The 11,811-nt window shown below is 42.3% G+C and overlaps 1 protein-coding gene across 1 annotated transcript in view; it reads left to right on the forward strand.

The window, feature by feature from the left end:
* Positions 1–11,811, forward strand: part of LOC103138422 (uncharacterized) — a 103,012-nt gene that overhangs the window by 18,863 nt on the left and 72,338 nt on the right. Inside the window, exon 2 of the mRNA XM_016671779.1 lies at positions 6,528–6,595. The gene's annotated coding sequence lies outside the window, so the exon portion shown is untranslated. The remainder of the gene's footprint in view (positions 1–6,527; positions 6,596–11,811) is intronic.

Here is an 11,811-nt window from a genome sequence, read left to right on the forward strand (position 1 = left end):
TGTACTGCGAACATTAAACTTCTGGAAAGGCCCTGACCTCGACTCCATTGAAAATCCCAAAATCTACCTAAGAATCATGTCTGAGCCAGTAAACCAGTCAATTTAATTCAGCACTATTGTCCGTTCATTCTGGGTAAATAATAAGGATTTAAGAGCATATGCAAGGCTCCCAAATTAATATGAGACTCATACACATCAGTGGATGCTTCTGACTATCTCTGCATGCATATGGGTGTGTCTCTACAGGCATCGGGTCAAAAGTGCAGTCTGCAGTGCAGAGTGTACTCTGAAATATGCAAGTATGACATGATTTGTGGGTCCGGCGGAAGATGGAGGGTGTGAGATTAAAAGGACGCAACACAAGGACGTGAGAAAAGACCTGCCTGACGCCTTTGCATGCAAAATGGCCAAAAAGCCCCTCAGTTGATGAATGAAAGCGTCAGTGGCAAAAATGCGGTATGACCATGAAGTTGACAGTAAGAGCGACATTGAGCCCAAACAATTTCCATTTTCTGTTGAATTTCATTCCTCTGTTTCTTTAGCCAACGCGCGTCTCAAGGTTAGCTGCTAGGTTGTGCTGCTGGTGTGTGTAGTGTGCTGAAGTCTGGAGTGTTTTGTGCTTGTGCACAGGAGTGGGTATGTATACACATGCGTGTATGTGTGTGTGTGTGTGTGTGTGTGTGTGTACGTGAGGTGGGCTCCCAGTGGGAATTGTATTTCGGTTGCTCAAGCCTGACAGATAACAGCCCACCCTGCTCGTCACATCAATTATTGAGGGGACGGGAAATTGATCGGCTCAAACAGTGAATGTTACCCAGCCTGCCTTGCTAGGCTACTCGGGTCCTGTTTTTTTTCCTCATACTCATGCAGTTCCCCCTACTTTATTCATCCTCCATCTATCTCTTCCTACTCTCTTAATCCCTTTTGCCCCTTTCCTCAGTCATCCTGTTGTTGCTTCTCAACCTCTGTGCCTGACCCACTTCCTCAACAACTTTCTCTTCTGTTTGAATTTCCTGTTCTTTGGGACCCCGTTGGCTGGCTTCTCTTGATATTTGTCTGTATCCTAGAGTCATGCTCCAGGATATAGACAACTGCTTCGACTAAGTTTCTCAGTTATCCATGTAATTCGGCTTCTGGTTTTCTGGCAAACTCTGCTCTGTTGTGTGTCAACACACCCGATTCTTATTCCCTTGCAGTCTGTACAAGCCCCTTTTCACCCTGCTTCATCCCTGCATCCTCTCTTTGCCAGCTAAACATCTTTGATCCATCTCCCTTGCAGCTCATTCTCACAGAAACTCAAGTGTTTGGTCTTTGTCGGGTCGACAATGCCCCTCAGAACCACGTGCTGCTAGCCAATGGGGATGTTTGCGTTCCTATAACAGTCGTCACTGGATTGAAAAAAAGGAGGCCTAATTTGAGCTCAGTTCATCATAGCGAGATTGCCCCGCTTTTATTGATAATTGCCTTTTTCCGTTCAAAGGGACGGGCGCTTAAACTGTCAGCCGTGCAAACATGAGCGATGCAGCTGTTGCCGCAATTAGCGTCTCACTTTCCCCTAATGAAAGGATTAATCCGCCAGCAAATCTCTCGGCTTCTTTTCAAATGCCAAGCCCCCCATTCAGCTCGCTGCCAGTGGAAGAAAGGCGGCCCATGTCGAACAAAATGGGACTATCTATAACCGGAGCCAAAAGTCGCATTCATCGGCTCAGCCTGGTGTCACATCATCTGGGTCCCTTTGCTCGCTGCGGAACAAGAGAGACCCTTAACCAACTGCTGTTTGATGATTTCCTGAGTGCCGCCTTTGCAATCGTCTGTTCTCGCAGCGTGGCTCCTCTGCAGAGTCACCTCCATCACCACACCTTCCCCCTCTTTGCCTCAACCATCTTTTCTCTCCCCCCACCCCCTCCAGCCGCCCCTCCAAATCCATTGAGCGCTCAGATCCATGCGCTCCGGCCCTGAAAACACAACACAGCCTCTTGTCAAAATCCCTCGTAACGGAGGGATTTGCTTTCCGCAGACAGTTGAACGTCACTAAGTGAATAGCTGTCTCCTGCTGGAACAAGATGTGTCTGGCCAGCCTGCGGTGAACGACAGCCAACAGAGAATAGAAGAGAGCTTAGGCTACACCTTTGAAGCCATTGATTGGATTTATTGATTGGTTTTCTTTCTCTGCAACATGGAGACAAAGGGAACAGGTGTGGAGTTGCCCCCGCAAGATCAACTCCATTACCAATGCTTGCATCCCAATTCCTCGAGGTCAAGTGTTCATCAGAAAAAGGAACATAATTTATATCCAATTATTTAAAATGTAATTCAGTCCAACTCAGAAGTCAGATTGCCTTGCAGAAGTATTCACAACCCTTGACTTTTTTTTCTTTTCTCACATTAGAAACACTAATTTGAACATATTTTGTAAGAACTTTGTCAGACGAACACAAAGTTGGTCTGTCAGATAAGGACACAGTTTATAAATGTTTTAAAAATAAAAATCTAAACTTTCATTCACCTACACTACAAAAACACTAAATTATTTAGTATTTTTGGTCTAATTTCTTGTGCGAATATCTTAGTACACTCGACATACTAATTTCACTGGTAGATTATTTCACTTATATCAAGACATTTTCTCACGTCATAAGTGAAATAATCTGTCAGCGGAAATACCACTTTTTTAATCCAGTAAAAAAAAAAAAAAAAAAAAAAGACATTTAGTAGCTCTAAAAGACTTTAGACTGGGATGGAGATTCACCTTGTAGGTTTAGACCAAATACATAATAAAACTCAAACTTGGCAAATGCTATAAAATTTGTCTAATTGCTACACATTCAGTCGAACTACAGTTATATTTATGTTCCTTGCGCCGTAAATTGTTTTACTATGCATTGTGTGGCACATCCCCGCAATAAGCGTCCAGACGGGGGTTAAAGTGGCGATAAGAAACCCAGTCTTACTTTAGCAGTCACTTGAGCCCTTAATGTCACATTTAGTGGCAGACGGTAGGTAATTCATCACAGCGACTGTCACATTGGCTCAGGTCTTCCAGCTCAGCCCTTTGATTTTGTGGCAAGAAGAGAGGCCAACACTTGGCAAGCTCACTCAGGTTAGCGTTGGGTATTAATCAGTTGCAGGAGCTCTCTGCTCTCACGATCTTAAAACAGTGGTGATCTAACGAGAGAGTAGACAAAACGCAGAATTAATACAAAGCACAATATCCCGGCGTTCATTAAAGATATTAAAGTGGTTTTTACATTTTGGTCAAATCGAAAGAAAAACAATGTATTTTCACACTTTGGTCTAAAGTTCTAGAATAATTGCAACGATGAGGCATGGGAATAAAATAAGATTTGAGAGCGTTCCCTTTGTAGTGTTATCAGATGACCCTACAAAGTGACAAATTAAATAGGCAGAAAGCAAGTTTTAGAAGGTGAAATCATAAATAATAGACTGAATGATATAGTTTTTTTTATCTAAATGCTAGACATCTTCCTCTTTGTGAAGAGCACATTTAGGAAGGAAGCCGTAATGAAGTTTCTAACAACGGTTTAACACTGAATATTAAAAATAAATCACACCAAGGCTAATGTAAATGCTGCAGTTTAGTTAGATTATTTTCAAGGTTAGATAATTTTTTTCATGACTTATGAGGATTCATTTACATTCTGCAGCAATAAGCATTCGTATTTTAATTGCAGCTTTTTGTCTCCAACTGTTTCATTGAAAATTATTGAAATCATTTTGCATCTGCTGGATCCTGGATTTAATCAAAACATGTGGGACTCGTAGTTTCACTAACACAAACATCCATCTTTATGTCAATGAACTCGAGACGTCCAGCTGCAGTCTTGTTTTGTGTTGCTCCTTCTCCTTCTGCCGGCTCTTTTTAAGCTCTTTATCGGATCAGATAAACACATCATGTGTTAAGTGAACTCGACCCGTTGTGAGTCCACACAGTTTCACTTTTACCTCACGGTTGGGCTAATGGCGCCGATGACACGAGCGCGCCTAGAAAGTCTGATAAAACACTGACGTGTCAGTCATTTCACGAGGCTTTTATTGGATCTGTGTTTGTCTTTGCTCGGTTTTCAAGACCGCTTCAGGGCTAACAGATGGTGACGTTTCACCATGCGGCTCCGTCACAGCAGAAAGGAAATAAACATGGTTTCTTTTGGTTGGTTCTCAGAAACAAAACAAAAAAAAGAGATTTCTTGGAAACGTGTAGTGGAATTATCTTAAGTTATTTCATGATTATTTAATCTACATAAATCATGCATTAAGCATCATAAAGTGATTAGTGCTTGAGAACAAAATGGAGGTGTTTTAAATAACAGTGGATTTTCTAGGTAGGTTCTGTTTTGATGAGGAGTCCCAATCAAGAGACATTTTTTTTAAAGACCATTATTACAGTCTCTGCTGATACCTACTGTTGGTCTACTGTCTGCCATTTTATCCCAGACTCACTTGCACAAGGAGTCACAATGTTTGAAATGGGCTCTATGGGCAGTTGCCCAGGGCGGCAGTAGAAAGGTTGCGCACCAGAAAGTGAAACTTGGTGCTCTTCATATGTTTTCTGTTGGTTTTAAGTATGTGTAGATGAGAATAGGGAAACTATATTATGTTGTTTCAGTGAGATGGCACTTAATTTTGTCCCACACTAGAATATCTGATCATTTCTTCCATTATAACTAGTTTGGGGTTTGGTTTGGGAGTCGGTTTTCAAAAGATTATTTCATGTTTTCAAGCTTACCGCTTGCAACTCATGCTATAGGCTGTGAATATAATTTTGTTGATCTACCAAGTTTTATTTTTCATTTAGATTTGAAGTGTTTTTTTTTTTGTTTGTTTTCTTTATTTGCTCTGGGACCTGTTGTTGAGGAACAGATACAGTAAAAGCATCAGGGCTATTTTTTATTGTATCATAAAGATTAGCTGATAGAGAAAAACACATTTAGCACTTTAAAATCAGTCTGTTGTGAAAGATGGCCCTCCTGGCTCACACTACCAAGTGCACTAGCACGCAGCTACAACCGACTCTGTTTTGAACTGTACTTTGTTTATTAGTATATTGATTGATTTTAAGAGCCCTGGATAAAGCAGCCATTATTGGTCAGAGTATAAAGTCTAGTTAAGTGTCTGCTCTCTGTCTATTTTTAATTTGTTCGCTCTGAGCTGTAGGGGTTTGCAGAATGCTGGTTAATTATATTATTTGAGTTCTGAGAACTGTGTTTGTAATTACAGCCAAACACATCTTGTGTTTGTAATTACAGCCAAACACATCCAATTGAATTTTTATGATGTATTTATTGGGATATATAAGTTAAAACCCAACTGCCCTTAAATCAGATATTCAACTTAAGGATCGATCAGAAACAGCGACTAAAAAATAAAATTACTGAGAACCTTGTAGCACCTGGCTTCCAGCTGTGTCATTGGCTCACCGGACCAAGCATAAACAGTGGAGAAATCGTTACAAATATGTATGCAAACAGTATTTGTACTGATTTTTCAAATGCGCATCATCTTGGGAAGTGAGCCATGAAAGGATAGTTTTCAGACTTAGTCGACAGTTAAGTTCTCTCAGCATGTAGGAGCTCTGAAAGCAGGAGAAATGAATTCACAAGCAAGAAGAAGCCAAAGCACACCAGCCGTACGTTCTGTTTACCTGTGATTTAATATTAATAGATCATTGATCCAATAAAATGGAACCTGCAACAGCCTGAAGTTTGATACACACATGAAATTAAAATACATTGCCCGTTATGTTCCCATCAACAAAAGCAATCAGTAAGGAGTCAGGTAAATACAAATTGCATTTTAAAAGAGCATCACAGATATTTTCCATTTGCACCGAAAGTCAAAACGAAGTTATCTAAAGGTTTTCCTGCATTTTATAGGAACATCAAGATGACTGTACTTTTATTATTTTGGTAAGAAAAACCACAATGACAGAACATGTTATCATCCATGTTGGTAAAAATAAAGTGCTAGTGTGGTCAATCATGCTTGTGTATATGCTGCTCAGTATGCTAATGGCGGAGAAACAACTTACAGATGCAGGAAAACTGTTGATCCGCCGCCGTCATCAATGGCTACGCTAACTAGCCTGAGCATTTATGGCAGACGCCGTTTTGGGAAACTACGTGTAGCACAGCAGAGCGAAAGGAGGACGGAGTTAGATGAGAATGCATGAGGGTGATTGGCAGCACTAAGCTCCTTCTCCTGGCTCTGATTGGTTGTTTCTGACCAAGTGGTGTATTTCTGCATATGGCAGTAGGACTGCAGGGAGCTGGTTTTTCGCACAGATTACCTGCCTCATTTTATACTGTCATGACAGTGGGAGTTCTAACAAATGTCTAAAAAAAAAACATATTTTTTAATAAAAGTTAAATTTTTCCACAACTGCATCAAATAATCATAGTTTAATACACTTGCTTGTATCACAAGTTTAGTATGTCTTCACTTGTTGGCAGTCTTTACACTGGATTCAAGGGTTTTATCTAACCAACTCTCCTTATCTTCTGTTTTCATAGCTTGTGCCAGACTGAACAGAAAAATAGGATGAAGCAAAGCCACCTGGGTAAAATCTATGGACTATGAGGTAAGAATATGTAAGATTACTTGGTAGCCACCAGCTAATCAATTAAGACCCTGTCTCGAGGTTTATCCTTCTGTCTGAGGTCCGAATGTCCCTCCACAAACCTGACCATTCAGGTATTGTTGGTGTTTTATAAATTCCTTTTCTTTCTACCTGAACACAGATCATTAATGATGTTTCATCTGCGTCGCTGAAACTTATTTTTAGATTCAGAGCCGAGACCGATTATCTGCTCGTTTTTAATCAGTTTTTTTTTTAATTTCATGTCTCCTGATGCGTCTCCCTTGTTGTTTTCTCTGCTTGACCTAATCCAAGGTCTATTTGAGTGAGGGATTAGATCTGAGCCACCATACAGATACATAAACAGTAATTGTCTTAATCCCTTGTTCGCACACATCTTTATCTCTGTCATCGTTAGCCTCGTCGTAAGGCTACCTACTTCTCCACAATCCCCCCCACATCTATTCATCCGCTGTAATTTAGAGCTCCTCCACTGACCTCAGCGGTAGCCGGCTCATCTTAAAGCCCAAGATTACACAACTGCCCTTCTCCGTATCTCCACCACTTCATCTCGGACTCTTCGGCTCTCTCTTTGCTAATCCAAGCGTATTATCTCTCAGCTTTGACTGTCTCCCAACTGTCTAATTCGTTCCCCCACTCACCCACCCACCCCACCGTCTGTCCCTCCCACCCACCACAGGACGCCCCCACCATAAATGCCCCATCCTCCCCCTCTCCTCGTTTTTTGCGTTCAGCGTTTCAGACGGAGTTTATTGCTATGACAGGCGATCATCAGTAGAAGCTGCAGCGTTTAATGGCTGTAAGCACGCACCGCCGACGCGCACGCCGGTCTGTGTGTTTGAGCGCGAAGCGGCACAAGCAGCAGGGTCAGCGCACACACACATGCACGCACGCACGCACGCACGCACGCACACACACACACACACACACACACACACACACACACACACACACACACACACACAGTCTCTTTCACAGCTGAGTGAGCATCCTGCTCCCTACGTGCTCCCCTTCTCTCTGGCTGTGAAGGAGCAAAGGAAGGAGAAGGGAAAAAAAAATGTCTGGCCTGGACTTCAGCTGATAGTAACTAATGACTGTCTGATTAGTTCATTAGTCTGGCACTCCATTGCCTGCCTGCTGAAGTCATAGCAGTTTACTTTTTTTTTTTTTGCTGTAGATCAACTTCATGCACAAAAGCCACCCACGGTCTTCCAGCTCTATCTCCCCCAGCTTTGTTATGCTGCTTCGCATGACGCTTTGAGCAAGGCGAAAGGATTTCGCCTTGGAGAAGTTCCCGGACTGATTGTTGAGTTTTCTCCTTTTGTCTTCGCTCGCATCGTCGGTCTCAGCTGGCCAAGCTGCTGCGAACAGCTGAGCCTCGATTTCATTGCTCGACATTCGAGGCCCAGCAAGAATCAGATACGGCTAGATTCCCCCGTTTTAGTTTTAGCAAGTGGAGTGAACGGGATTATCTGCCACACAGCTGGATAAATGTTCAGATTTGCAACGCAAAGAAAATAGGATGCTGCACGTTGTGGCGTCGTCTACCAGTGAGGATTCCCAGCATCTTTTTTTTATTTTTTATGGGAGTTTGACAGAAACACTCACCTTTATCTCAGCCTCCCCCAGTTCTGTCTCTGATAACCATGACTGTTTTCTATCAACTCCTGACAACATACCCATAAAGTGAACCAAACAATCTGTCAAGAACCAAGTTAGAGGCAGAGTGAGTGGGATTTTGCAAGAAAACTGTGATATCGCGAATGAATGAGATGCCTGAAGTCTGATATTTGATTTACCTCCGTCAGTGATTCATTCCCTAAAAACCTTTTTTTTTTCCTTTCTGAAAACTGTTTATCTGTCTCACAACATGCACTTGTAGCCTCTGAAATTATTTTGAGATTACATTTTTCTCAATCAGTAAATGGCAGTGCTGCACAATAAATGGAATTACAGCAAAACGCTGCACTATCAGTGTATGCAAATCTGTAATCGCAAATATAGCTGCTTGGATTGAATATTTGCTGGATCGTAACAATTCTAGTTCTGTCCAATAAAACTTGTCAATCATATTCGGCCTGTTGGCCAAGACCATAATGTTCTGTGAAAGAAGTGGGGGTATTGTGCAACATGTCAGACATGAAATGGTGAGGGGAGCAAAAGGTCATGACCTTCCCTGCAAGACATAGACTAGCATGTTTCGTCTAACCTTACGTAAAAACTATATGGTTTTACGGTATCAGAATTTTCCAAAAGAAAAAGTTTGAATAAGAATAATTCACATGATGTCTTTTATCCAAAAGAACAACACTAACATAAAAATATGTATTATTCTGATAATCTTTTATTTATGTATAAACTTCAACTGTGTGGAATACATTTTCTATGAATTTTAAGTTCTGAATTTGTTATAACTTTTGCTGTTTTGCTCTGTAGAGAACAATATTAGCTTATAAAGGTAACTAGTAGGCTAGCTCCCTAAGTAGGCTAGCTACCTTATAAAAGCTAGCTACCTTTGTAAGTAGGCTAGCTACCTTATAAAAGCTAGCTACTCTCTGTAAGTAGGCTAGCTACTTTACAAAGACTAGCTAATTTAAGTAGGCTACCTTTGTAGCTAGCTCAGCCACAGTCATGCCACTTTTTGTTTGATAACTGTGGTTTTTGAAGTAATGGCATCCTAATATGCATGACAGGTGGCTCTCCTTCAGTTTATGCTTCCTCACATTATTGTCTGTGCTTTTGTAAATATTTTATATTGGGTATTTCCAGCAACAATTGAATTTGTCTTTATTGCTCGAAAGTGCAGCAGGCTTCTTCAGGCAACTGACCATCAGTGCACATCAGCAGTGTTAAATCATGACCACGCTGACACTTTATGTGGCTTCAGAGAGAGAAGCCATATAAAGTGTTTTTAAATTGCTGCGATGGTGTGATAAAGCTTTTTAAAACCTTAATATATCATGTCTTGACCCATTTCTTGAACCTTTTAAACTCCTGCAATCATGGATCAATATCAAGACTTAAAAACATAAAATCTATTTTATAAAATGTCTATTTTATAAGATATTTTATCATTTAAATGAAATCTGTTGATGATTCAACTGCTTCCTATCTCCAGTAGTCATTAAGTGAAACGTTATTAGGGCTTCTCCTCATTCTTTAAAGACTTAGCAATCATTACTGTATCTCCCTTATTGTTTTACCATGTTGTTGACTTGAAACAGGAAACATTTAGTCTGATTTGATGTGAGAAAAACTGTTTCTGAGTCTCTTCCATTGAAGGCACTTATTAATTAAAGGGAATCAGATTGTTTTGCGGGTTTGCCGGTGTTCACCGTCACCTTCACGGTTCCATTTGTAGTCAAACGTGGAAAACAAAGTGACGTTCGGAGTCTTCCACTCGGCTGAGGTGTTGGAAGAGCGAGATGAAACAGAGAGGGGCTGTCGAGCTTCGAGGTTGGCTTGCTTTGTGCAGGAAAGCGAGCCGGCTAAATGGATGTGAAGAGTCAAAAATGATTGAGAAGAGCGGTGGGAGATGGAGTGGAAGGCTTGATAAAAGACAGTGGAGAAGCAGTGGGGGCTGGGGGAGAGGAGGCTGTCCTAAATGAGAACAGTAACCTGTGGAGGGTGATAAGAGCTGGCAGATGGGTACGGTGATAAATAGGCAGATGGGTGGTTAGATAGATGAAGAGGGCTGATTTGCCGAGATGGAGAGGTTGGGAGAGAAGATGGGCAGATGGGGTACAGAGATACAGCAGAAGTCAAGCCAAACTTTCTTCCTGCACAATCACTTCAGGGCTAACAGTTTTTTTTGTGTGTGTTTCTTTTCCTTGTTAGCTGCTCTTTCCCTTCTCCCTCTTACATTCGGGCTCCGTTTCCTGCCCTTCCTCCCGTGCGATCCCTCCGCCGTCCTCTCCCCTCGCCGTTTCCTCCTCAGCCACCGCCGCTGCACTCATGGGATATTTTTAATAGAATTAGGCCGCTCTTGTTATCGGCAGAGCGGGTAGCCGCGGAGTGAGGCGAGATTGAAACAGCGATTTCCAATTTGAGATTGTGTCACACACATCCACCCGTGCGCAGATAGCATCGACGAATCACCAGCCACCATCCCGCTCTCCCTCTCCCAGGCTCTCACCCAGATATTTCGGCCGCGCTCGGTCCCCCCCCCCAGCCACCCAACACCTCCTCTCCTCCTTCCTCGCATGCAGGGCTACATCTAAATGCATCCGTGCTTGCTCTCTGTCGCACCGGATTCCCCGGCTCCTTTTGACAGTTTATCTCCCTGTCTCCCTCGTTCTCATCTGGGCCGCATGCAGAACACATCCCTCTTTCTTCTCCCGGGCCCTCGCTCACTTTAGAGCCTCGCGATTGCAGCCTCTCCTCTGTTTTTACACTTGGTCTTCATGTCTTTTCCCACTCCTCCCACATTTGCTTCCACCTCTCCGTTCGCTTTTTCTCCTCTCCTGTTATTCCGCCTCTCTCTTCCCACACCACCTCCTCGTCTTCTGCCTCCAATTCCTATTTTATCGCATTCAAAGTTGCCCCTCCCCTCCCCCACTTGAATATTTCCCCCCCCCTTCATTCATCCTCTCTTCCCTGCTTCCTCAATTCACTGGAGCTCTCTGGATTGCCTTGTCAGGTCTCCGGGTTGCTGTTGTACCTCTGGAGATGCATAAGGTTGCATGTTCATTGAGTTCATTCAGAGTGAGTGTGTGCAGTGTGGGTGTTTGTCAGGTCATTTACTGTTTTCTATGGCTGGAGGGTCTTTTCTCTTCTCTACAGCGCCACAATTCCACCTTTTGATACAACCCGGCTGAATTGCTTCCTAATGTGCTGCCCTTATTATAACTGCCAGCATATCGGCATGGCAACATTAGTCGAAATCTCACTGCGCAGCCTCTCATCACACGATGAGGTCCGATTCATTATTCACATCGGGATGAAGTTTATGACACAATCGCTCTAAAACTTAGAAAATACCAAATTTACTGACTCACTCCTATTCAGATTTGGTTTAACCAAGATCTAAAGACAAAGTTTCGGTAACACTTTATTTGAAGGGGGGTGAATAAGACTGTCATGACACCGTCATAAACACGACATAACACATGTCATGAACATCAATAAGTCTTCATGAATATTTGACTGTTGTCACAAAGTGTCATTCGGTAAATCATGACACTTTTAATACAAAGTTG

Source organism: Poecilia formosa, unplaced genomic scaffold, assembly GCF_000485575.1.
Source record: "Poecilia formosa unplaced genomic scaffold, Poecilia_formosa-5.1.2 Scaffold50, whole genome shotgun sequence".
NCBI lineage: Eukaryota > Metazoa > Chordata > Actinopteri > Cyprinodontiformes > Poeciliidae > Poecilia > Poecilia formosa.